At 42.7% G+C, this 27,332-nt stretch overlaps 1 long non-coding RNA gene across 1 annotated transcript in view; it reads left to right on the top strand.

The window, feature by feature from the left end:
- LOC140843463 (uncharacterized) overlaps nucleotides 1–12,460 on the top strand; it is a 49,166-nt gene extending 36,706 nt beyond the window's left edge. The window contains exons 2-3 of the long non-coding RNA XR_012121276.1: nucleotides 2,092–2,290; nucleotides 11,536–12,460. This is a non-coding gene — a long non-coding RNA (uncharacterized lncRNA). The remainder of the gene's footprint in view (nucleotides 1–2,091; nucleotides 2,291–11,535) is intronic.
- Nucleotides 12,461–27,332: the final 14,872 nt, after the last annotated feature.

Raw genomic sequence — 27,332 nt, forward strand, 5'->3', positions numbered from 1 at the left:
AATAAAAGGTGGGGAGAAGGGAGCACAAGTCACAAAAGACAATGTGCCAAAGACCAACTCAGAACCTCCCACGTGATTCAATGCAAAAGTTTATCAGGACGTGTCCAATACTCTGTATCAGCATCTAATCAGGCAACTTTTTCAGGAAACTTGGAATCAAGTATGCAATCAACAGTGTAATGATAACCAGAACAAAATAATAATGTGTACATACAGCAACGTATAGTGCTGCCTTCTGCTTGCATAGCATTCTATTCTCCAAAAGCTTCCCACATCCGTGACATTATTTGCGCCGTAACAGCGGTGGGATACAGCCAAATGAGGTATCTGTTATCTTTGTTCGGTAAGTAAGGTAATGAACACTTAGTCCAAAATTGTACTGAACTGTGCAAGGTGCCCTGCTTAAGCCCCAGAGACGCAAGCATGAGGAAGACATGGTCTCCATCCTCAAGTCATGCATAATATGCTGGGTCAGACTGATTGGAAGAGTAACTTATTATAATAAAACTCAATAATCTCCATACAAGTCATTTGAGCAAATTTCATGACAGCCCAGAGAGAAAACAATTCATCCTAATCGATTTGGGAAAGGGTTCATAGAAAAGGGCACCAGACGCTGGGCCTCCAACCTGAATAAGACTTTCCAAGTGGAGGAGAAGGAGAAGGAGGTAAAGGTGTGACCACTTGGTACATTTTGAGGAAATGGTGTGACACAGTCTAGGGGACAGGTAAGTGACAAAAAAGAAGGTGGGTCTGGATTGAAAGTGTCTTGAATGGCACCCAGAGGAGTTCAAACTCGGCCATCAGAAACCACAGCATCTTGCTTATACCTGTAACTCTGGTGTCAAGCATGGCCCTGGGACTGACACCTACGGCATAAATAACCACAGCTCCGAAAGGAGCACAGAGCCACAGAGCATCTTCTGGAGGCAGGTGCTGCGGAAGGTTTTGCCAGTTTGGAAGATAACCTGGGTCCCTGTGCAGAACAGGCTGAGTGACAAGGGCACTGAGAATTTATATCTGCATCAAAAAACTAATGTCATCCATCAAGTCTTAACTGTAGGACTTCGCCTTGACAGGTACTGACAGAAAATGAAACTATAAAACCTGAAGTAGAGCCATTCCCAAGAATTCCTAAGCAGTGCCCTCTTATCTGTGCCCCTGGCAGCCACAGCCACTGTGACCTGCCTCAGACCTGTGTCCCCTCATAAACACACACACACACACACACACACACACACACACACACACACACACTGCACCTGGAGTGACTTTGTGACAGACACTGTAAAGCCCATAAAGCCTAAAGAGTCTCTGGTCTTTCACAGAAAGTTATCCAACTCCTGGTCTAGTTGAAAAGACAGACATTAAATAAACAAACATACAAATAAATGTATATTGACAAAATACACTTTGTTAGGAAGAGAAGGGTGAGCATATTTGCAGAGAGAATAGCTGGGGTTAGCAGTCAGGAAGGACCCATTTAGGGGGTCCCTGGGAAATGCTCTAAAGAAGTGATGCTGAAACCTGAAGAACCAGTGGGTGTCAGCAAGGTGAAGAGAGCAGGTAGGTGTTAGAGCAAAGATAAGCAGTGCAGGTAGACAGGAGAACAGGCACATGAATCCAGAGCCCATTTGGGACTTGTTCAAAGTCATTGTAGCTGGAGCAAGTGCGGGAAGAGGGGACAGAAAATGACAGGAGATTAAACAGTGTAGACAGATGGATTGAGATTATGCTTGCCCATGTGGGCTTTCTGGTATGATGCTAAGAACAACTGGAAGTTATTGGGAGTTTTAGGCACCAGAATGGTATCTGATTTAAATTCTTAGAAAGGTAACTGAATATCATCCATTTCCTTTTCCTCACTCTTAGCAGAAACCTGACTTTGTTTAGGAATCTACTCTTCTCTCACCCGCCAAGATGTTATAACAAATCTAAGCAATTCCACTGACAATGGTGACGAACTGGGGGGGGAGGGAATAAGCGGTGGTGGTACACTACCCGCCATGAACTGAGTTTAGCCAATCAGAGTAAAGGAAATTATTTACAGTCCATGTCAGAAAGACTGGTCTCTCTCTCTCTCCCCCTCAGTGACTCCTTCCTTCCCTCCCTCTCCCCCATGCCCTCTCTCCTTGGAATCTAACCCTATGTGCACCAGTGACTGCAGGCAGCTCTCTTAAATAAAATCACCCTGAGGACAAAGAGGATTGCGGAGAGATGGGAAGAAACGGGTCTCAGATGGCGACACTGAGCTGCTGAATACACCAACTCTACAGGCTGAGTATCCTGGGTAAGATGATCAATTTCCGTATTTTATAAGCCAATTAGAAAATCAGTTTCTGTTACTGCCTCCATATACATCTGAACTGGTACAACTGTCCTGGCTGCTGCATGAAGACTAGATTGGAGAGAAGCAAAAAGGGACATCAGACTGTCAGGACACAGTTACTATAATCTAAGCAAGACAGGCTAGTGGCTTGGACTAGGCTGATTCCCACGGAAATGAGAGGGATTAATTGACTGGCAGGACATTATCTATTATCATATAAAGATACAACAATAATAGGCATCCTTAACTCCAAATGCCCCAGTCAGGGCTCAGTTAGGAAAACACAGCTCATAGCCCGCGGTTCAATAGAGGATATCTCATAAGACAAACCGTGGGAGAGGAGATACAGCCAAACGGGTGGGGAGACAGCTCAGAGAGGAGCACAAAGAGGAAGCCATCTCGGCCCTGGGGTCAGAGGGCCCAGAGGGGGCCAGGGCTGCCCGACTGAAGCTGGGGCCACAGAGGAAAGGTCAAGGAATGGATCCGTAAGAAAAGAGAATGATGGGTGAGGAAACTGATGCCCAGAGAACTTAAATCACCACCAGTTCAGGACATTTATGGAGAACATGCAGCTGATATTTATGACAGCCCACTCAGTGGTGAAGACTTGCCCTCTAAGATCAGAACAAGACAAGAACCTCATTTTCACCACCCATTTTCATAAAGTACGGGAAGTTGAAGTTTTAGAGCAATTAGACAAGTAGAAAAGCAACCAAACTGCAAGGGGAAAGGCAATCTACAAGTCCAGTGCAGCCCTTACCAACTCCCAATGGCTTTTTTTGCAGAGGTGGAAAAGCTGATTCTCAGATTCATAGAGAATGGGAAAGGCAGCTTGAAAAATAAAGAAAAAGTTGGAGGACTGAGACTTCTGCCTTTCAAAACTAAGTGCAACAGTAGAGTGATCAAAACAGTGTGGTGCTGGCATAAGGAAAGATATACAGACCAACAGAACTGAGAATCAAGACATAAACCCATACATCTAAGGCCAATTGAATTTCAACACAAGTGCCAACACCCTTTAAAGGGGGAAGAATAGTCTCTTCAGTAAATGGCATTGGGGTTAGATAGCCACATTCGAAAGAGTAGATATCACAAACTATGTACAAAATTAACTCCAATGGACCAGCAACCTAAATACAAGAGCTTAAACTATAAAACTTGTATAAGAAGACTGAGGGGCAAATCTTCATGACCTTGGATTTAGCAATGCATTCTTAGGTAGGACACCAAAGACATGGGCAACAATTTGACTTCATCAAAATTAAAAACTTTTGTGCACCAAAAGATGTTATCAATGAAGCAAAACCTTCAATTAATTAATTGAAGATAATGTAAAGAATGGGAGAAAATATTTGCAAATCATACATCCGAAAATGATCTAGTATCCAGAATAAAGAACTCTTGCAACTCAACCACACAAAGATAAACAATGCAATTTTAAAATGGGCAAAGGACGTGAATAGACATTCCTTCGAAGAATATATACAAATGGCTAATGCTTGAAAAGATGTTTGCTATCATTAGATGTTAGGGAAATGCATATCAAAACCACAGAGATACCACTTCACGCCCACTAGCATGGGTATAATAAAAAATAAGGAAAACAATAGTGTTGGCAAGTATGTAGAAAAATGGAAACCTTTGTGAATTGCCTGTGGGAATGTAAAATGGTGCAGCTGCTGTGGAAAACAGTTTGGCATTTCCTCAAAAGGTTGAACAGGATACTCATATGACCCAGCAATTCCACTCTGAGGTTTACAACCAAAAGAACTGAAAACAGGTACTCAAATACTTGAATGCCAATGTTCATAGCAACTCCATTCATAAGAGCCAGAAGGTGGAAACAACCCAAATGTCCAACAAGAGGAGACAGAACAAACAAATGTGGTATAGACATATAATGGAATAGTATACAACCACAAACAAGGCGAGGACTACTGATTCATGCTGTACCATGAATGAGCCTTGGAAACAGTATGCTGAGTGAAAGAAGCCGGACACAGCAGGTCAGATACTGTGTGAGCCCATTTATATGAAATGTCCAGAAAAGGGGAACCCACAGACAGAAAGCAGACTGGTGGTTGCATGGCGCTTGGGCTGGAGAAATGAAGAGTGACTACTTGAAGTGCAGAGTTTTCTTTGGGGCTGATGAAAATGGTCTGGAACTAAATAAAGGTGGCAGTTGCAAAACGTTGTGATGTACTAAATGCCACTGAATCACATACTTGAAAATGGTTAATTCTGTTATATGAATTGCACTTAAATTTAAAAAAATTACTTTCAGTGAATAGCAAGAGTCCAAATTCATCTCAGGTCTTTGCAGTTGTAGAAGGCACCACAGTTGCTCTTGGCCTTGTGCTTGTAGATGCCACTTGACCCACCGACGATTCTGGTCAGCAACTCAGACTGAGCCTCAGATACGTTCTAAGAACCGAGTCCAGGAGCACACTGCATGCCACAGCTTTGTAATAACAGCAGGAAATAAGTAATGTAAAAGAGCATAGCCCAGGTTGTTGGATAAATGATTTGTGATATAAAAAAACGTATTAAGTGCTTAAACAAATGCCAAAATACATGCATGGTGGGTGTGATGGGGGGTGGGGGTAGTCAGAGAAAGAAAGGAGGTAAGGGTTGGATAAGGGTGATAGAGGCTCAGGCAGACAGGTAAGAGGGACAGACGGACCAAGGTGTCTGCTGCAGTGCCCTGGCTATGGACTCTAAAAGAAGTTGGAGGTCATAGCACCTCCCGCTCTCAGCAGCTCCTACCACCAGCCCCCCAAGTGCACGCCCTCCCTTGGGAGAAGGAATCAGAGGTGAGGGGGGACTTGGGGAAGGGGGAACTAATGGACAGTACCTTGTGGTGACACTTCATCCCCAGGGCATTCAGAGCCAGCTTAAGTCCACAGCGAGAGACCAGAGGTGCACCTGCATTTCCAGCTGAATGAAACCCAGGGAGCCTGAGGTCACGGATCCGAGGGGAGGGGCAGAAAGACACGCCGCTGAAGATAAAGTCCAGCCTATGCATGAGCCCTATTTATCAACATCTAACCAAAGACAAATAGAGACTTGCTTGAGCTATTTTTGTTGTATAGGCAGCCATTTTTTGTATGATTTATGAAGGGATTTTGGCTTGAGGTTTTTTCTAATAGAGCTGTCTATATCAAAAAGCTTCATCCTCAAGGAAGTCATTAATCAAAATATTACTGGATTTCTCTACAGTTGAGCATGCCCCAGCTAACCACATAAGTATGAGTTCATCTCACAAGTTTGCCTTGGCCTGCGGCCTCCTGGGTGACCCGGCTGGGTGACAGTCTTCAGACACGCAGTTTCATTCTCTCAGGCTGTTCACGCAGCCACTTCCCCACCTCCTTGGCTTCAGCGCCTCCGTGCTCGGTAACGTGTTCTGCTTTCCCCAGTGTCACTGCCCTTTCGGAACATGGGGAGGATTCTCGTCTCTGCCCAGTTTCCCAAGCTCATGCTGCCACACCTGGCGGGTAGGGGGCGGAATCCGTCTCACACTCGCTCAGACAACTGTGACGTGCCGGAAAGCAGGGACTGCGAAGCAGAAAGCCCGGTGCTAGACTTGGTGAGGCAGGGCCTGGGGCTGGGAAGGCAGCAGGGCTGAGGCCCTCTGTGTCCTCCTTCTTTCAGATGCCAGAGCTGGACTGTGGGCCTCTGGCTGGGATGTCCCCGCTGCTGAGAGGCTTGGGCTTCAGCAAGACTTCAACGGGAGAATTGTTGTTGGGGCTTCTGCTCCCGGCCCCAAAAGATCCCCTTGGGAGACTCTTCCCAGTGAGGGACATGCGGGTTCCCTCAGGCCCTGACACGCTTGGAACTTCAGCAAACCCACAGACCTGGCCCTCAGGCCCCCCCCCTGAGGAGCCACAGAAAGTCACTTCTATTCAAAGCAGGTTCTCCAGTTTGGCCTCCATGGGGACCTTTACGACAGGGGTCCACAAACTCCGACCCATGGGCCCCATGCAGCCTGTATCTGATCTTTGTGAACAGATGGACTCGGCCATGCTCCCCACTAGTGGGCAGACACTGTCAGAGGCTGTTTCTGGTGCTACAAGGAGGAGTTGCGACAGACACCACATGGCCTACACGTGGCCTACAAAGCCAGAAACATTAGCTATCTGACACTTTACCAAAAAAGTTCACCAACCCTTGGGCAACATAATAAATATTTGCATACTGAACATAATTATTTAAGTTCATCCTTGCTGCGGTCTCTCTCGAAGGAGGAAGATTAAGCCTGATAGTCCAGAAACTGGTAAAATTAGCTCAATTCTACATTCTCAAGAACCATGTAGCAGACTTATAGATACAATTCTAGAAACAGACTGGAGAGAAAGGCTGAGCACCCTTCTCCTAGCCCATGCCCACCACTGGGTCCCAGGTTTATAGAGCATCAACCACCCAGCTGCTTCCCGTGGCTCTGTTTCATCTCCCTGTCACACCCCTTTGCCAACAGCCCCGCTCTTTTGCACACTAGTAAGTTTATGAGTGTGAAGTCAGCCATCTCCAGCCTTTTCTCTAGAAGGTCACTAACCTTGCGGTGTCAGTGCTGTGCCCGCTCGGACTTCACCCTTCCGGGTGCCATAGGCCGAGGGCTTCCTGTCTGCTGGTACTCCTCCGGGCGATCCCCACCCCTTCTTAACGCTGCAGGAGTGGCCGGGGCTGTTGTTCCCGGGCCTGACTGGTCCCCCGCTTTGAGCTCTGCATGCCCCCAGAGCCCCTTCAGGCAGGAGCTGAGGCAAACGGCAGAAATTTCATTAAGCAGAGCTTTTTGAAAGATTAAAACCAGTCAAGAGGGTACTTGCTTCTGGAAGCTTCTTTACCATTTTAGCTACTCACACTCACTCCAGTCTCAGACCCTCTCTTTCTCCCCACAAGAGTCTACAGTTTGAGAGGATGTATTTCTCATCTTCTGTTCAAACTCTAAATTGAAACCACACACAAAGAACTTGAAGCTGGTTACTTTGCCTTTTCTTCCCCATTTGTTCTCCTGCCAATCAAAGCACTTCACATTCAGAGGTCTGTTTCTCTGAGGTGCAGGGAGTGTGTTATCTCTGCTCATATCTAAGCCCGGTTCAATCTCACCCTCTAGGTTCGCCTTCTGGTTTTGTTTTATAACCTCCCATTTCTCTGACACAAAAAATGCACCAGGGGCTGCCTCCTAAGAACTGGTTAAACCACCAGGAAGGGCTGTGGCTGAGTTTGAGTTCCTGTAATTCACAGAAATACTAGGAAGGTCAGTTGGTGTCTGACAGAGAAAAAAGCACAGACTGGGGGCTGGCCTGCCCCCTACACTAGCTGTGCACCATGGATGCAGGGATGGGCTCTTTTGGGGGGCGCAGGTATGCCTGAAGGCATGCAGGAGGAAAATGAAATGCTGTCTTTCATCATGCAAATGCATTTGAGGGCTTACTAAGGGACAGAGGAAGCTGCCTAAACACTAACCACCTCATGTCACTCCCTTCAAGGCCCCACATCCTCAAAAGAGCATCCCATACTTTTTACTGACATTCAAGGCTGGACATGACTTACCTCTGCTGTTTTCCAATCTCATGTCTTACACTTTGCTCATTCCCACCCTCCACTCAGACCCTCCCTAATATTTCACAATTTGAGGAACATGTGCTGACAGGGTAGGGCCTTTGCACATGGAGTTCCTTCACCTTGACTTCTCTTGTCCTTCCATCCAGCAGGTCTCAGCCCAGACATCCCACAGAGGGTGATCTCCCCGAGTCCCCCAGGACCAGGGTAGGTATTCCCTTTGTACATTCCCTGAGAACCCAGATATACCCTCACTGAGACACTTATGACATCCTCTGTAATCGCCCATTTATTTGCTGCATTTCTTATTATAGCCTGTTAATCCCTTCAAGATGGGTATAAAGTCTCGTCAACTGCTGCCTCCACAGAGTCATGCACAGTGCCTGGCGCACAGCGGGTGTTCCATCAATGTTTGTTGAATGCAGGTGAAGCAATGACTTCTCCCTGTCAGGTCCCATAGCCTGTGCTCTGTACACCAATTACAATCTGACTACATCCTCTTTCCAGTGTGGGCTTTTTTCTTTTGCCTTCTTTTTCTGTTTCTTTAGTGAATAAGACAAAAAGAAGCCTTGATCTCAAGAGTGCATTGATTTTGCAGGACAAACCTAAAAATACTGTCCTGATTTGGGCCAACCTTTTTCAAAATGATCCAGGGGGCCCTAAAATGAACCTCAAACATTGAGTGAAACAGCTACTGTCTACGCAGATGATTCACATCGCATTGAATGAGAGAGCCTATTTTAACGGTCAGTGCCACTTACATCTATGGGGCCTAGGCTTGACAATTTGTTCTACCTACTCCCTGACTCACCAAATCCAGATTCATATATGCTAGGTGCCTCTCCCAAATTATTCTACCTTGTATCATCACTTCCCGGTTCACCATGCACATGAAAATACCCACACACATCGCCATCATCACATGTAGAGACAGTTTTCATTGTTTCTCTGGAGAGTCTGTCTCTTCAGGTTTCTTTAGGTTTCTTCTTGCGGCTCTTGAGATCTTACAATATAAAGCACCTACCACTTGGCTGTGTCCTTGCGGGGACATGGGTGCCCCAGTATCTCAGCCCCAGGAATGCAACGTGGGTCTCTTCAGCATGAAGCTATGTAATCTTTCTCAGCAAATAGGGGAAATGCTTGAAGATCACATGGTCCACAGTGACTCCCCAAACAAAGCAGAAGGACATCCTGAGACAAATGACCCCACCTTGTGCCTCCAGAGAATAGTCATCCTAACCGCGTTCCAGGCAGGAGAACAAGTGGGGGCAAAGACAAGGAAAACGAGTGGGGCAGAGTGGAGGTCACCTGCTGCTTACAGAGGTGAACCAAATGCCTCGCTCCAGCGTTTTTCAGTGGCCCTTATTAAGGGCCTTTTCAACAGTTTAGAGTCGCAGCGCTCCTTAACATGACCATTTATTGACAAAAATAGGAAACTCGGCTACAATCATCGCACCCCTGGACGAAGCGCTGCATTAGCTGCCTCCTGACTCTTATTCTCTAAGGTCACTGGGGCACCACCTCTGAGTTCTAACAAATGGTGAGTAATGGAAAAGCAAGTATTTATCTTGCCTTCTCGGTACAAATTTCATTTCAGGGTGACCTAAATTTCTCTTTAAAGAAAAACTCATTACTAAGTCAAAAAACAATCATAAATTTTTTTTAAAAAATCACTATTCTACAACTCTTATTAAAATAAGAGATTGAGACAACAGTTACTAGGAGCCTCATAATGAAATACGCTGCTGATTGGTGGTCCCTGAGCCCTCTGGCCAACCTTAACCTCCTGAAATGGCACAGACAGCGGGGGCCTCCTGAGGTGATGCAGTAGAAAACAGCACCATGTAGGAAGAACTGACCCTGGATCCAGTACAGCCTCTAAGGGGCCAGTGGTGCACATGAAAGACAGAAAACAGAAGAATGAGTTCAAGGGCACCATGAGGAAGCCATGAACTACATCTCAGAAAGCAAGAGATACTACAGGACAAAAGCCTTGGGTTTTTAATGAACAAAAGCAATTATGATTAACCTAAGAAAATATCACTTAATCCAGTAAATGCCAAAAAGGCACTTGATAATTTTAAATATCCTTTCCTGATAAAAACTCAGAGCAATTTTGGAATTTAATTAGTATAACAAAGAAAACTGATTGGAAACTAATGAAAGGCAGACTTGTTCATAAGACACCAGAGGAATATCGATTAAATTCCTAAATAAAACAAGGATGGCCACTATCACTGCTGACATTTAACACTGCTGTGGGAGCTTGAATGGATGTTACAGGTTAAACAATGGCAACCAAAGAGTAGGAACTGTAAATACGAATTATTTTGAAGTTACTATTATTTGTAGATAATCAACTGGGAGAATACAAAAGATTCCAATAAAAAAGAACTGATATAATGTGGGGGTGGGGAGCACGGGGGAGGGAGTATATATAACACAGAGAAGACAAGAAGTGGCTCTATAGCATCTTACTACACTGATGGACAGTGACTGTAATGGGGTATGTGGGAGGGACTTGATAATGGGGGGAGTCTAGCAGCCATAATGTGGCTCATGTAATTGTACATTAATGATACCAAAATAGAAAATTAAAAAACAAGTGGAGGGCCAGATTTGGCCTGTGGGCTATAGTTTGCCAACCCCTGTGGTCCAGAAAAAAAAAAAGAACTGATAATAAGTCAGGCAGAGAAACACAAATACCAAATGATTTCCCTCACTTGTGGAGTATAACAATGAAGCAAAACTGAAAGAACAAAACAGCAGCAGACTCACAGACTCCAAGAAGGGACTAGCAGTTACCAAATGGGAGGCTTAGGGGAGGGTGGGTGGTGAGGGAGGGAGAAGGGGATTAAAGGGCATTATGATTGGTGCACATGATGTGTGTGGGGGGGGTTCATGGGGAAGACAGTGTAGCTCAGAGAAGACACATAGGGACTCTGTGGCATCTTACTACACTTTTGGATAGTGACTTATTGGGGTATAGGGGGGACTCAGTAATAAGGGTGAATGTAATAACCACATTGTTTTTCTTGTAAAACCTTCATTAGAGTGTATATCAATGATACCTTAATATAAAAAAAAGAACTGATAAAAGAAGAAATAAGATGTGTAGCAAAATAATTTTATAAGATGCAAACAGCTATATTTTATGTCATGTCCAAAAGAATAGCAGAAAGTACACATATACAGGTATGTTGTATTCACATGTATATAACATATATTCATATACTCATACATATGAATGTATGAACTGGAAGGTGCCGCAAGAATCTGCAGCAATTATACAAAATCTGTAATTTCTATCAAGGGAAATACTCTAAGTCTTGAACAAATTGTATAAAGTCTTATATTTTTGGGCAGGTCAGGCTGTGGAAGACTTCCTGAACCTCTCACTGACAACACTCGTGAGAGACAGAGAAGCTCCCCTTGGAGGCAACTGGGGGCAGGTGTCCTCTGCACTTGGCATGGTTTGTGTCTATCAATGTTCACAGAATACAAATGTTCCTAACGAGCAAGGGCTTTCTTTAAATGCATAATAACAAAGTGCATTTTGAATAATAAAAAAAAATGGAGTAAGGCACCTTGCAGAACCAGATATTAAAATGTATTATAAAACTACATTAAACTGCTTTATTCTCCAGAATTCAGAAGCAGACCCAAAGAACCACCGATTTTCTAGGGTAGAGATGGAAATCTGCAAGTCTTTCATACAGTTGGATGAAAAATGGATGATCCTGGACAACCGCTACAAGTCAAGATCCAGGAGAACTCCCCCCCTGGGGCCCTGCTGCGCCAGCCCGGCCTCCACACCGCGTCTAACATACTGAGGCTCTCCAGCCGCTCGTGTTGGAGCATGAGCTCCATCGTCATGGCGTATCCATTCCATAAATATGCCCACTTTCCCTCTCCAGTAAGAAGATACTCAGATGTCACAGTACGCTGATGGGAATGGCAGCCATTTCAAACAATAAGAAACTGGAAACAAAGGAAGATTCGTTCACCAACAAGATCTTGAGGAATTACGCAGACACCTCCACAGGAGAAGCCCGGCAACAAGCACCCTGCGAGGCAGCCCCCCGAACATCCCCAGCGGAGCTGTCTTAGAGCTGAAGGCCCTGGAAGTGAGGGGTGTAGCATGTCCGATGGGGCCATTTACTCGAGTGGAACAAAAGTGAATAAATAACCCCTTACTTCATTAGGTGCACTCCGCCCTGTGAGAATGTTTCACCTTCTTTTCAACATTAACATCTAATTTTCTGTCACCCAGTGTTCTAGCCAATTAGGATCGGGCAGATACTTTACATGTGTGTGAAACGTTTTCTCATAATAATAAAGTTGCACTAAATAAAGTGTGATTAGCTCACCTAGAAAATGATTTTTCAGTAATGAGCTGACAGTGAATGGCGCCTCTGCAGATCACGTTGTCAGCTTCTTTTTAGTAAGTCCAGAATTACAGATTTTGGCATATGATAATGGTGACATTTTAGTTCAGTAGAGACACTGTGAGACTGAAGTCAGCTGCCACCCTCACAGTGCAGAGAGCTGCCATTCCCTGGGCAGGACCACCTCCACACACCCACATTAGGGTCTCTGCAGCTCGTGTCCAGCACAAAACCGAGGCCCTGCCAGATACCTTCTCACCATCAGAATTCAAATTTGAAGCTTGGGAATTCGAAGCAGGGGACCCGCAGGGCCACAAGACAGGAGGCCTGTAAGCTTGTGACCCCACTAATCCCAGCAGTAGTGCTGCGACCTGCCCACAGCTGCAGGCTGTCGGCACCAGCCCGCCCGGCAGCCCTGGGGGACCTGGTGCTGGCCCCACACACTGAGCAAGCTTCTCAGCGACCTGCTCTGTGTCCTGTCTCCTTTTAATAAATTGCTTCCTTCTCAGCTTCGAGGGGAGTACTTTGGGAATTTACAATTAAGACCCCTGATCACTACACTCACACACTCACACTTCAAATGTATTAATCATTTAAATAAGAAAAATGTTCTAAAAAAATTGGAGAATATGTTTTATAAGCCTGAGAATGGATATAAGGTTTTTGGTTTGAGACTATATATACACACACACACACACAATGTACATTACACCAAAGCCAGGGAAAATGTGGTAGATTTTCCTACACAAAACTTAAAACTCTGGCATGGCAAACATCACATACTAACAAAGCAAAAAGACAGGACAATCAGGAGAGGGATATATGAAAGTTATGAGGCTGAAGTATAATATTCTCTAAGTGTAAAGTGTTTAAACTGCAATGACAAAAATATGCCACAAATACCCAACAGAAAAACAGGCAATGAACAATAGACACTAATTCTCATAAGAAGGAATACAAGTAGAAAAACATTTTAAAAAATTATTTAATCTCACTGGTAATGATAAATGGAAATGAAAACAGTGACATACTAATTTTTGTATATCTAATATGCAAACATATAAATGAAAAGAATGATAGTGACCACTGTTACCAAGGGTGGAAACGTACACTGCCCGATGCTGTCGGCAGAGGTAGAAACAAGTAAGCAGTTTCTAAATGCCAGAGCTAAGCAATGTATATGCAAAATTTAACTTGTTATATCCTGTGACCCAACAAAGCTGCCTCAAAGATATTTATCCTACAGAAGAACAAGTTTAGCAAATTTAGCAAACATTTGTGTTTAAAACTGTGGAAGTGTTTATCACAGCATGATTGTTATTAATAAATTGGGAATGATCCGTTCGCTCAGCTCTAGCGGCCTGGTTAAATTAAGTGTGGTCAGTGCGAAGGAGGAGGTGCTCGGCTGCTGTCAGTGGTCATGCAGATCTGCAGTTAGACACGTGAAGCTTCTGTGCTACACTGAGAACTTTCTTCCATACACACACATGCCCATAAACATAAGACAACAATGAGCCGCTCCGGGGAACAGCCCCTGGAGCAGGAGCCCACTGCCTCTCACCTGGTCTGAGCACTGCCAGGGCCCCAGCCAGCCGCACCCACGACTCCGCTGCCTGCTCCGTTTAGGACCTTTCCTCTCCTGAGGGTCTCAAGGTTCCTGGGAAATAAATGCTTGCACAGACATTTTCAGACTCCTGACCTCGAGGATTAGAGCCGAGTAAGTGCTAGGTTCCCCTCTAGGAACTTGTTCCAAAGGACCCCAGGAAGCAGCGGACAGCCACGCTCCCTGGACGGACAGGGAACTTGCAGATATTCGCTATCTCTTCCCCCCAGCCGTCTCCCGGCAGAGGTCATTCCTTTCTGCTCCATACCCGGCATTACTTTGTGCTGTTGCTATTTGATAGCATTCCCTCTGCATTGTGGTTAGTTAGTGAGAGAGAGTGACCCCCCAGAAGCAGGAGTGGGGGCTTCACGGAGACTTGAGTTCAAGTCCTGACCCATCATGGACCACCTGCAGGGTCTCCAGCCCCCAGGACTGCGATGGCAGCACAGGGGCAGTTTAAAATAACTCCTCCTTTCTAAAACAGCACAAAACGCTTACATGCTTTTATTAAAATGGATTCTTGCTAGATATTTTCATTGCAAATTTCTGAACTTTTGTTGCTGCTGTCATGGTGGCTGTTCCCTGCTTTGCTGGTGCCCGGAGGACAGTCTGCAGCTGGTAAGGTTGGTTATGTTTGAGCTGTGTAGTCAGCGTTTACACCACAGTCACCGTCCCCAGAGGCCATCATCATGGCATGGGGCTTGGATTAGGGAAGGTCAGCTGCACAACGTGCCGCATCTTCCTGGAATTTGAGTCGAGAACGACTGTAATCTGATGTGGACAGGGTCCATCTCAGGCTCTCAGGGTGGCGCCGGTATGCACCTGGTTGGCCCGGTGCCTTTATTAACAGCCTCTCATTTCTCTCTCTCTTTATCTTAGTTTGGATGATAAACTTTTCGGTCACCCTATAAGGTTTCAGTCATCCTAAAAGCCATGCTTGTTAGCTGTGGGTCTGAAGTCCCATGTCCCAGAAACCCTTCAGCCCTGGACAAATCAGGACAGTCAGTCGCCATCAATCCGGCAGCGACCAGCCCACCTGGGCCCACATAGCGCCCGGCGCTGCACCCAGCCCAGCGCCCTCCAGCGGGGCCTCCGCGGGGTTGCCCAGGTCCGTCAGGAAGCTGCTGGCCACGCTGGCTCCCAGAGATGCAGGGCCAGAGCCACCACCCTCCTCCTCCCGGTACATACGGTCTCTTTGAAAGGGCACCGACCCTGTCCCAAGGGCCCCTGGGACCTGTGAGAGGCAGGCTGGGTCGGCCAGAAAAACAGTCCTTCTATTCCCTTACCTGAGGGCCCTGGGGGCCCACCCACTTTGCAGGTAAGCAGGTAAGCTGTGATCCCCTGAAGGCAAAATCATGCCCTGGGGTCTCTTTCATCCACTAGATAGAGAAGGAGCTGGCTCCTTTTTCAACATGAATAGATGAACCAATATATAAAGAAATACTTTACATTTCTTCTGAACTGATGCCACATCATATGTAAAATTGTGCCTTTTGTCTTAAGATCATCTGCTGTGTCTTATTTTTATCTGCCTCTGGATCCCCCAGCTTGAACCCGAGTTCCCCGAGTGCAGACGGCCTTTCCGCCTTGGATCAAGGGGGAACAACCTTCCCGGTTTGCACAGAACCAAACGGTTTTACAGGACTCGGTACTTCTGCTGCTGAAACCAGGGCCGTCCAGGCAAACCAGGTCACCCTAGCTGTGCCCCCAGTCCAACAGCAATGCCCAGCATGTAGCAGGTGTTCAATAAACAACAGTCATCTAACGATGATCCTAACTCTTACTTTGCAAGTTTATTTTTAGATTTAAAAGAGTAAGGAAAGGTTCCAAAATGCCTAACAGGAGCTAGATAAATATGAGTGTCATCCCAAAGGGGGCGTTCAAGGCTTCCTCCTGCCGGGCTCTCGGTCGGTCCCGGGGGCACAGGACGACGTGGCTGACCCGCTGTGCCTGCTCGGCTCCATGCGGGGCAGCACCGCCTCCTCTCCCACGCCTCCCTCTGCATTCCGGAGGCCGGAGCGCGGGGCGCCGCACTTAGGGGAGCCCTACAGGGCTGCAGGTTGGAGCGGCCAGCAAAGGGCGCTCACTTGCTGTCGGGAGATCAGAAGGGAGGCACGAGTGCATTTCTGCCGAACTGACATCACATCCTCCGTAAATTTATGCTTAGTGCTGCCCGTCAGCTGTGTGGGCTCTGCGGATAGGAGGCTGAGGCGGCCTCCCCACAGGGATCTGCCTGGAACCCCTCGCCCCATGGTCAAAGCCAACAACATGGCGATTCTCTCCCCGTTCTTCCCCAGTCGCATCGCCTGACCTCACGGTTCCAGAGATTAGAAAGTGGGCACAGCCGGGGACTCGTCATCCACCGACTACAATACCCAAAGATAAATTAACCGATTTCCTCCTTTCTTCCCAAAAGTTCTGACTGGTTTACTCAAACCTTTGTACTCCGCACAGAAATAAGCAGTGTTCCCTGGGAAATTCACTCAGTGCTCGGCGCTGTGGTTTGGTATCCTGAGGGCTGATGACAAAGACAGTTTGGGGGAAGAGATCATTAAAAAAGCAGCCTAGAAAGGAGGAAAATTTTAAGCTAAAGTTAAGCAATAAACAAACGCACACACGTTTCACTTATTTACCAAGGTACCGATTCATTAAAATATTTCTTGTTCAAATGTTTTTAGACTCATTACTTTCTGATAATGTAATCCTGGGCTCTGCTGGGTTTGCGACGGTTAGGACCCAAAGGCGCTAATCAAGCAAATGAGAAATAAGGTGAAAACAAAATGGATCTACATTCTAACTACAAATCAAGTCTAGGGTCGTGCATGCAAAGCGTGTCACCTTATACATGTGGCTCATCTGAAGTCCTCCCACTGAGTTCCTGTCGGCTTCTGTCTCTGCTCTTGCGGCCGAGTTACCTCTTCTCCGATTCTCTAAACTCTTTCTTTCTCCCTTCTGGTACCGCTTCTCTTCTCTGTCATGAGCACCTGCATGCCTTTTTCTCTCTGAATTGCCTCTGGGGAGCCGTTCTACCACGTCGGTGCCCTGGATAAACAGCCGAGGTGTCCCCGCGATGCACAGTCGCATCATTGGCATGATTTTCCTCCTGGCGCCACAGTGTGGTCGGACGGTTCCTTGACTGACGATGATCACATTTTAGTCTTTGGCATGAACACATGGAAACTCTTTATTTTCCTGTATCTATTAGAGCTACAAATTGAAAGGTCTATTATTTTTTTAGCTAGAATGCTAAAATCATCTGGCTTACACGTTAAAATATCCAGGACACACTTCGTTTGTGGAGGCTACAAAGCCCTTTTCCCTAATGCCAAGGCCCAACCTTGAGGCTGCCTGCAAGTTGTCTTTTTTAACCCCTCATATTCAGCCACCAAATATTGAAGAGCCCAGGAAAATATGTTTAAAAGCAACCTCTCCACCTGCAACCTCACCATCCTGGTCCTCAAAGCCTCGACATGGGGCCAGACTCACCTGCTCCTAACTCTTCCGACAACTGCCCTTGGGTCCATTTTCCTAATAACCACTTTTTGAGTAACAGCAGTTTTCTGAGCATCTCACCTAATCCTGCAACCAAACATACCTCAGGTAATAACTATTAGACGGTTACTGTGCCGACACTTCTCTAATGCTTCACATGTTTCACTCATTAACCCTTTTTAAAACCTTAAGAGAAGTTCTATTCTCACATCACCTCTGAGGAAACTGAGGCACAGAGCAGTTAAGTAGTTTGCCTAGTGCTCCCCACATCTTCTAGGTAGCAAAACAAAGACAAACATTTGAGCCCAGACATTTGACTATAGTATCCACATGTTTCACCTCAACACTCCACTGCCCAGCCAGGGGCTCAGATTTTTTTCCCTGCCCAACAGATAATAAAATGAGCCTTCAGCAGTTAGGAAACCTGCCTCAAGTTCCACGTGTAAAAGCCACCTTTCTTCTATGATATTCCCCAGGTCAGAAATTTTCATGAAAATATTACTTCCTATGACAATATTCCCCAAAATCAATCTTGCAATTACCAGGGACATTATGGAAAGTGTAGATTTCATGGATAAAGTAGATTGGGAAACTTTACACACTCTATTCCCCTTTTGGAAAATCAGTATCCCTCAATGCAGCATATTAAAGGAAGGCTCTAACAAGTCCAGCAATAAAGAAGCATATTGAACTTAGTTAAACCCACTGTTTCTCAAACTAGTTTGACTGTGAAATTAGGTTTTTAGGTATCTTTTATTAACATATGTCACAGAATGTACTTTAGATTTGAAGCAATTATGTAGCATTTTCTAAAGTATGTTTAGATTTGAATCTGTTGCATAACATTCTCCAAAACACCTAGGCTTCGTTTTCAGCCTCACACAGTCCACTCCCTTCTTTACCTGAGCAAAGTCACTCCTTGTTTGAAAAATTAAATCAATGTAATCCAATATATCAACAAATTAAAGAAGAATCACGTGATTACACTGATTGACACAGAAAAGGCATTTGACAAAAGTTGACACCCACTCACACTAAAACCCTTAGCAAGCAAGAAATAAAGGGGAATTATCTCAACTTGGTAATTTGCAAAAAATCTGTAACTAGAAGGACTGACTGCTTTTTCTCAAAGATTGGGGAAAACACAAGGTGGTCTACTCTCACCACTACTATACAACATAGCACTGGATGTGCTAGCAACTGAGATAAGGCAAGACAAAGAAATAAAGGCACACAAATTAGAAAAGGAGAAATAAGACTATTATTAACTGCAGAAGATATGATTGTCTATGCAGCAAACCCAAGAAATCTACATAATCTTCTAGAATAAGTGAGTTCAGCAAGAGTGCAGTATATAAGATCAACACCCCAAACCAATCGCATGTCCATATGTTAACAATAAACAAAGGGAAACCAAAATCAAAAATGTAATACCATTTACAATCACTCCAAATAAAATAAAAGGCTTAGGTATCTGGTACATCCATACCATGGGATTAAAGTATTGATACATGCAAAAACTTGGATGACTTAAAAACCTTAATTCTTCTGGGAGAGGAGGCTACATAGATCTGAAAGGACATGAGAAAGAGGGAGGCGGATGGACAGTGGGAAGGAAAGGAGGAATGAGACAATGGTTTACAAGCAGGCCTGGGGTCTGCCCCGGAGAGGCGATAACTGAAGTTAGAGGGGTGTGACGGCTTGGGGAAAGTACCCTGAGGAAAAAGAGCCGAAGAATGTTTAGTAAAACTAAACCAAAAATAGCATCAAACTAAACCCTAGACCCCAAATTTCTAAGGGTCCTTGAAAATTCAGAAGGCAGATCTTACGGTGGGTTCAAATTCTCAGAAATGAGAACCAGTTCTTAATTGAGTGGAAGTAAAAGTGAAACAAGCCCTTGTCACAAATGTTTTCAATCTGACAACCATTCTATAACAATAAATAGTATTTCTCTTCTATAAAATGAAGTACCAACGAGGTATGCTGTATAAGACCTGGAAATTAGGTAATAAACATTTAGTCATCCTAAAATGCTAGAATAATAAGGCTCCACAAGATATACACATACATGCACACGTACAGAATTCAAATACATGAAACGTCTCATTACTGAACCAAGCAGAGGGAAGGAAATTAGTGCCTTGCTTGCGTCCTTTGAGTATGGGATAGAAACACGTCAGCAGTCATTTTCTTTTTAATTTAACAATGTATTAACTTGATCTGTGCTCTTATCAGCTCTAAACAAAGGGAAGAGAGACCTATAACTTTCACTGGGCTGTAGAACAATAACACAATTCAAATTTTTCAGGGAGTGAGGCTGTGATGAGGCCAGGCCTGCAGAGTCCTCGGAGGCCGGGCTCCTACAAGGAGCAGCCAGCCGGCCAGGCCTGGAGCAGGTGTCCCGGCCCACGCCACCAGGTTAAGTGATCGGTCATAAGGTGTTTGTGTTGCTTGGCATTAATCTCTCTGTCTCTAGGCGTCTTCTCTAATTTCTTAAGTAACCCAAATGCAGCCATGAGCCGAGCTCGTTCTAAGATGCCCACTCATGTCAAGGTTAACTAAACAATAAGTGGTGTTTTCAGCGAGAGAGGTCTAGACCCTGGTAAAGTGAGTTGGCTCAACCATTGGACTTTATGGGTACAACGCTCTTACTTTGGTCCTGTCACCTGGAAATGAACACGTGTATATATTTGTCTCTATCCTGAGGACTGTGAACTGCTTAGCCAGGAGCTCTGTGTTCCACATCTTGGTGGCCCCAGACGGGAACAGAGTACGTGCTCAGTGTGCGCTGTGTGAACGCATGGCTCCATCCGGGGAGACGCACAGCAGCGCAGTACACAGCATTTTCTTTTTTTGGAGGTTTGAGACAGTGATGCTCAGAATCCCAGGTATGATTTAATAATAATGAAATCTGAGATATTCTGTCTTGATTATGACAGCAGGTCAAAGCCTTTTTAAAAACATTCTTCAATGACAAAAATGTTGGCAGTGAGAGCCTTTTGTTCGGAAGCATATGATTTCCCTCTTTCTTATTCTACCAATTTATTTATCAGTTTGTTTCCAAATCCTACCTCAATAATGCTTTTCTCCTATGCTATTTATATGTAACTGGAGTCGGAGACGAGAGCAGCCTTAAACTGAGTAGTGTATCAAAAAGATTTGCAAGCCCTAGGAACATATATTATCAAGTTTCACTCTGTGCATTTGTGACACATGAACTTTTTAAAAACCCATCACACAACATTATATAGCTTGAAAGGTAAACTAAAGGAATTGATTCTACAAAATCAATGAAATAAAAAGCCCCAAGTGACTATTTTTACAGTTTACAGTTCAAAAGGAAAAGAAAAACTTGCACTCTCAGGGCACATATCAAATCTTTGGTCTGCCCCTGTGGACAACAGGAAGGGGTGGTGTATATGATCAGCAAAATTTGGGTCATGCCTCTATAGCCACTAGAATCAATGTTGATTTTAATAAATGGTGCTGGGAAAACTAGGTATCAACATGCAAAAGAATGAAGTTGAACTCCTACCTTACACCACTCACAAAAATTGAAAGGATCAACGACTTACACATAAGATCTGAAGCCATAAAAATCCTACAAGAAAACACAGGGAAAAGCTCCTTGACCTTGGTCTTGGCAATGATTTTTGGGTATGATACCACAAGCACAAGCAACGGAAGCAAAAATAAGTGGGACAATATCAAGCCAGAAAAGTTCTGCATGGCAAAACATTCAACAAAATTAAAAGAAAACCTACCGAGTGGTAGAAAATATTTGCTAACATACATCTGAAATATATAAGAAACTCATGCAGCTCAACATCAAAAAATATCTGGTTAAAAAATGGGCAGAGGACATGAATAGACATTTTTCTAAAGAACACATAGAAATGGCTAACAAATCTTACTACACTGATGGACAGTGACAGCAGTGGGGTACGTGTGGGAGACTTGATAATATGGGTGAATGTCGTAACCACAATGTTGCTCATGTGAAACCTTCGTAAAATTGTACATCAATGATACCTTAATAAAAAAAAAGAAATGGCTAACAAGTACATGAAAAGATACTCAGTATCACTAATCAGTAGGGAAATACAAGTCAAAACCACAATGATATATTATCTCATACCTCTTAGAATGGCTATTATCTAAAAGACAAGACGTAACAAATACTGGTGAGGATATGGAGAAAAGGGAACCCTGGTGCACTGTCGTTGGGAATGTAAACTGATAAAGCCACAGTGGGAAATACTATGGAGGTTCCTTAAAAAATTAAATATAGAACTACCCTGCAACCCAGTAATGCCATTGCTGGATATATATCAAAAGAAGATGAAATTACTATCTTGAAGAGATGTATGCACTTCCATCTTCACTGTAGAATTATTCATAATAACCCAGATACAGAAACAACTTAAGTGTCCACTGATGGATGAGTGGATAAAGAAACTGAATAATACATGCCACACACACACACACACACACACACCACACCACACCACACAGTCTGGAAGATTATTCAACCATAAAAAGGAAAGAAATCCTGCAATTTGTGACAGTATGGACAGACCCTGAGGGCATCATGTTAAGTAAAATATGTCAGAAAGAGAAAGACAAAGACTGTAAGATCTCACTTACAGGTAGAATCTAAAAACACTGAACTGTAGAAACAGAGAGTAGAATGGTGGCAGCCAGAGTATAAGGGATGTGGGAAAAGGGAAGATGTTGGCCAAAGGGCACAAACTTTCAGTTATAAGCAACTAAGATCAAGGGTCTAATGTCAACATAATGACTACAGTTAATAATACCATATTATAAACTCAACAGTTGCTATGAGAATAGAGCTTTAATGTTCTCATCATAACAACCACCAACAGTAATTATGTGAAGTATAAGATGTGCTAATTAGCCTACTGTAGTAAAACATTTCAAAATATATACATGTATCAAATTTTCAAAAAAATCAATCCAAAATAGATTAAAGCTTAAACATAAGACCGGAAACCATAAAACTTTTCAAGACTGAATAATATTCCAGTGTGTGTGTGTGTGTGCACTACATTTTGTTTATCCATTCATCTGTTAATGAACATTATTTTTTACATCTTAGCTGTTCTTAATAGTACTGCAATGAACATGGGGAAGAAGAAAACAGAGGGGAAAAGTTCCAAAACATTGGTCTAAGCAATGATTTCTTGTATATATGACACCAAAAGCATACGTAACAAAATAAAAAATATACAAGTGGAAATACATCAAACTAAAAAGCTTCTGCACAACAAGGAAAATAACCAACAGAGTGAAAGGCGACCCACAGGATGAGAGAAAATATCTGCAAACCACATATCTAATAGGAATTACTATGCAGAATTTAAAAGGAAATTATATATAACACAAAAGCAAACAACCTCAAATAACTGAATGTAAAATATGGGCAAAGGACTTGAATAGACATTTCTTCAAAGAAGACTACAAATAGCCAACAAGTTTATGAAAGATGCTCAACACCACTAGTGATCAGGGAAATGCAAATCAAAGCCACAGTGAGATACCAGCCCGCGCCTGCTAGGACGGCCACTATCACAAAAACAAACATAAGAGCTGGCAAGGTTTTGGAGACACTGGAACCTGTGTGCACTGTTGATGGGAATGTAAAATGGTACAGCTACTATGGAAAACAGTATATAGCTTTCTCAAAATATTAAGGAACTACCATATGATCCAGCAATCCCACTTCTGGGTATTTATCCAAAAGAAATGAAATCAGGATCTCAGAGAGATATTAGAACTCCTGTGTTCACTGCAGTGCTATTCAGAATAGCTAAGATGTAAAAAATAATGTCCATCAACAGATGAATGGATAAACAAAATGTAGTACACACACATGCACACACACTGGAATATTATTCAGTCTTAAAAAGGCAGAAATCCTATAATATGAGATAACATGAATGAACCCTGAAAATACTATGCTAAGTGAAATAAGCCCATCTCAGGACAAAGGACTGCTGATGCAGTCAGCAGAGCATAGAAGCAGAAAGTAAAATGGTGGTGCCAGGGTTTAGGGGAAGAAGAAAATGGATAACTGATGTCAATGGGCATCAAGTTCCAAGATGAAACAGAGCTAGAGATCTGCTGTACAACATTGTATGTATATTTATCAAGACTACATTTTATACTTAAAACTTCGTTAGGAGAGGTATCATGTCATGCATTTTTTAAGCACAAGAAAGAAATTCTACCACTAAGATCCTACTAAGACTGCTATATATTATTGTTCTTTCATTTTGACTGTTCCATCGTATTCCATTGTGTAAATGGAATTATATAAACCGCTTATCCATTGACTCTCCTACTGATGGACAATGGAATGTTTCCAGGTTTTTACCACTGTAAAGAACACTGCTATTAACACTATTTATATATCTCTTGATGTTCAAGCATATTCCTTGAGTACATGTCTAAGAGTAAACCTACTAGATCATTATTTGTTGTAGTGTTCAACTCTAGGAAGTAATGCCAAATTGGCAATTACACCTTCCCCAGCAATGTATAAAGTTCTCCTGTGGATTTTTATCCTCTCCAATGTTTGTTATTAGACTTTGTCAGTCTGATTGTGGCCTCGATTGCTATTTCCCAAAATGAAAATGATGTTGAAGATCTTTCGTGTTTTGGCCATATGAGTTTCCTTTTCTTTGAAATGCCTGCTCATGATTCTTGCCTGTTTTTCCATTTGATTGTTCATGTTCTACTTGTTGAGTTGGGGAAGTTCTTTATATATTATTGATATGATCCATTGCGTATGGTGAAAATATTTCCTCCCACTTTGTAACTTATCTTTTCAATCTCTTTATGGTGCCTTAAAAATCAACTAAAGTTCTTAGTTTTTATGTATTAAACTTTTTCAATCTTCTCTATTATTTTCATTTTTTTCTTTTTAAAGAGACCTTTCCTAGCCCAAGGTCTAAAATATAGTATTGTTTTCTATGAAGAACGCTAATGTTTTATCTTTGACACATTAGTCCTGAAACTGATGTTCACAAATGTTGTGAAGAAGGAATCCAACTTCATCTTTTCCTATACGGTAACATTTTTTCTTATCCTATCAATCAAATTGTCCCTTCTTTCTTCATTACCAATCATGCCACTGTAGTCATGTATCAAACTTCCATTAAATGTTTTGCTTATCCCTGCACCCATATCAGTTTTAATTACCATAATGTCATAATTAGTTCTAATGGCTGGTAAGGCCAATCTTGTCTTCCTGCTGTCCCTCTTCAAAAACGTCCTGGCTATCTCAGATACTAGTTCTTTCATGTAGACTTCAAAATAATCTCATTGAATTCCACCAGGAATACCCTGTTGAAATTTTGACTGGAATTGTACTAAATTTGTCCATTAATTTGGAAGAATTGGCATTTAATGATGTAAAACAACCACCATTGTGCAACTCTGAGCTTCATGGATGTGGATTCAGAGAAAGCGCAGCAGGACAGTTCCTCACTCTCCCAGGCCATCCGGGGCCGAGCTGGGAAGACCGGAAGGTTGGGGGTGACCCTGTGGCCAGGAACTGGACTCATCTGAAGGCTTGTTCATTATTCACAAGTCTAGAGGTTGAAGTTGGCTGCCTGCTGTGGGTGTCATCCGGAACACCCACGTGTGCTCCTCTGTGGGGCTGCTTCGCCTTCTCACAGCACAGGAGCTTAGTGCCCGGAGAACCAGGGAGAGCTGGATTACCTTTTATGGTCTAACCTCAAAAGGCATGTAAGCATCACTTCTACCGCAGAATCATAGACCTGCCACTGGAGGGGAGAAGTAACAGTCACTCTAAGAAAAAGAAAGTGGGATAGGAGATATTGTTGTGGCTCTTTGGGAAACATTATCTGCTGTAGTCATGTATCAAACTTCCATTAACTGTGTTTTGCTTATCCCTGCACCCATATCAGTTTTCATTACCATAATGTCGTAATTAGTTCTAATGGCTGGTAAGGTCAATCTTGTCTTCCTGCTGTCCCTCTTCAAAAACGTCCTGGCTATCTCAGATACTAGTTCTTTCATGTAGACCTCAAAATAATCTCATCGAATTCCACCAAGAATACCCTGTTGAAATTTTGACTGAAATTTTCACATGTATCACTCTATATCTTCAAAATGTCTTAAGAAACTGTTGAAATTTTGACTATTCATATGTATCACTCTACATCTTCAAAAATGTCTTAATAAACATTTCTAATTTTCCCTGTGAAGATAGTGTTTTTATTTAAATTCCCTTCTTGTTACATTATATTCTCTATTATTATTATTATTATTGATGTCTTCTCTTCAGATGTGTTTTTAGATGCTTGTGATGTATAGAAATGCAACTAATTTAGAAGCTACCCACCTTGCTACACTCTGCTTTAAAATAATTTAAATTGTTTTGACTTCTTATGTAAATGATGATGCCATCTGCAAATAATACTTTCAGTTCTCCTTTCTCATCATTATGATTCTAGTCTATTTTTCTTATCTTATTGCACTGTGTAGGACTTCTAATAAAATTTGGATAACAATGTAATAGCAGGCCTCCTTGTGGCATTCTTTAATTGTAAGGGAATAAACACTACTCTTTCTCCATTTAGAATGATGCTGCTCTAAGTCTTTTAGACATAAGGAATTCCCTTCTAATTCTAATTCACTAAGAGATTTTTATCATTAATCATATACTGCTCCTACATCGACTAAGGTAATCACATAGATTTTTTCTTTATATATAGTCCATTTGATTTGCTAATAACATTGTTGAGGATTCTTGCCTCTATTCATGAGAGAAACAGGCCTGTACGTCTCCATTCTCATACTGTCTTGCTCTGGTTTTTGTAACATGGTTTTATTGGTTTCATAAAATTAAATGGTATTCTTCCCTCTTTTGCTATAATTGCAGTTGGAATAAAATTGGGATTGTCCTCATAATGCTTGTTAGAATTTGCCTATAAAACCAACTGCCTTGTGTTTTCTTTGTGGAAAGATTATAATCACCACTTTGATTTAATTTTTATCAGACCACTGAAGTTTATTACTTTTGAGGTCAATTACAGTAAATGATTATTTTCCCAAGATTTTTGTCCATTTCCTTTATGCTTTCAAATTTGAAAATGCTAGTACTATCTCTTTAATTTCTACCCTATCTCTACTTATGTCCCCTTTACATACACTGTAGTATTTGTGTATTTTTGCTTTTTCAGTTGATCATTTTCGGCAGATATTTGTTTACTGCTTTTTTTTCGAGAACCCATTTTTATTTTTGATTTTCTATATTGTAATGCCTTTGATGCTATTTCATTGACTTATGTTCAATTTTTTTCTTATCTTTTCAACTTAACTTAGGTTTATCATGGCTCATTAATTTGGGGGACCTTCCTCTCTTAGACAGATTTAAAGATAAAAATTTCTCAAGGATAAAACAGAAAGGTGAGAGAACTTTCATTTTTACGGCATCCCACAAGTCTTCATGTGCAGAGTTTTCACTATCATTCAGTAAATTTCCACTGTGGTTTCTGCTGTAACTTGTGGCTTATTTAGAAGTGTGTCTTTCAGTTTCCAAATGCACAAAGACACTTATCTTTTTGTTATTAAATTTTAACTTAATTACAGAGTAGTAATAGTTCTTGGTCTCTATGAACCTATTCTTTGAAATTTACTAAGCCTTTCTTGACTGCCAGATATTTTATGAATTGTAAATGCTTCATGTGGATTGAGGAAAAAAATGTGTTTTCTCTAATTCTTGACTGCAGAATGTTGCATATATCCATTAGATCAAACTTGACAACTGTTATTCAGATTTCTACCTTTTTTGAGTTATTACCTGTTTAACCTATTAAAAATCATGAGCATGTATTGAAACTATTCCTGTGATGCCAAATTTATTCATTTATCCCTGCAGTTCTGCCACTTTGTGAACCATATCTTTGGA

This window comes from Manis javanica, chromosome 9 (genome assembly GCF_040802235.1).
Source record: "Manis javanica isolate MJ-LG chromosome 9, MJ_LKY, whole genome shotgun sequence".
In the NCBI taxonomy this organism is placed as follows: Eukaryota; Metazoa; Chordata; class Mammalia; order Pholidota; family Manidae; genus Manis; species Manis javanica.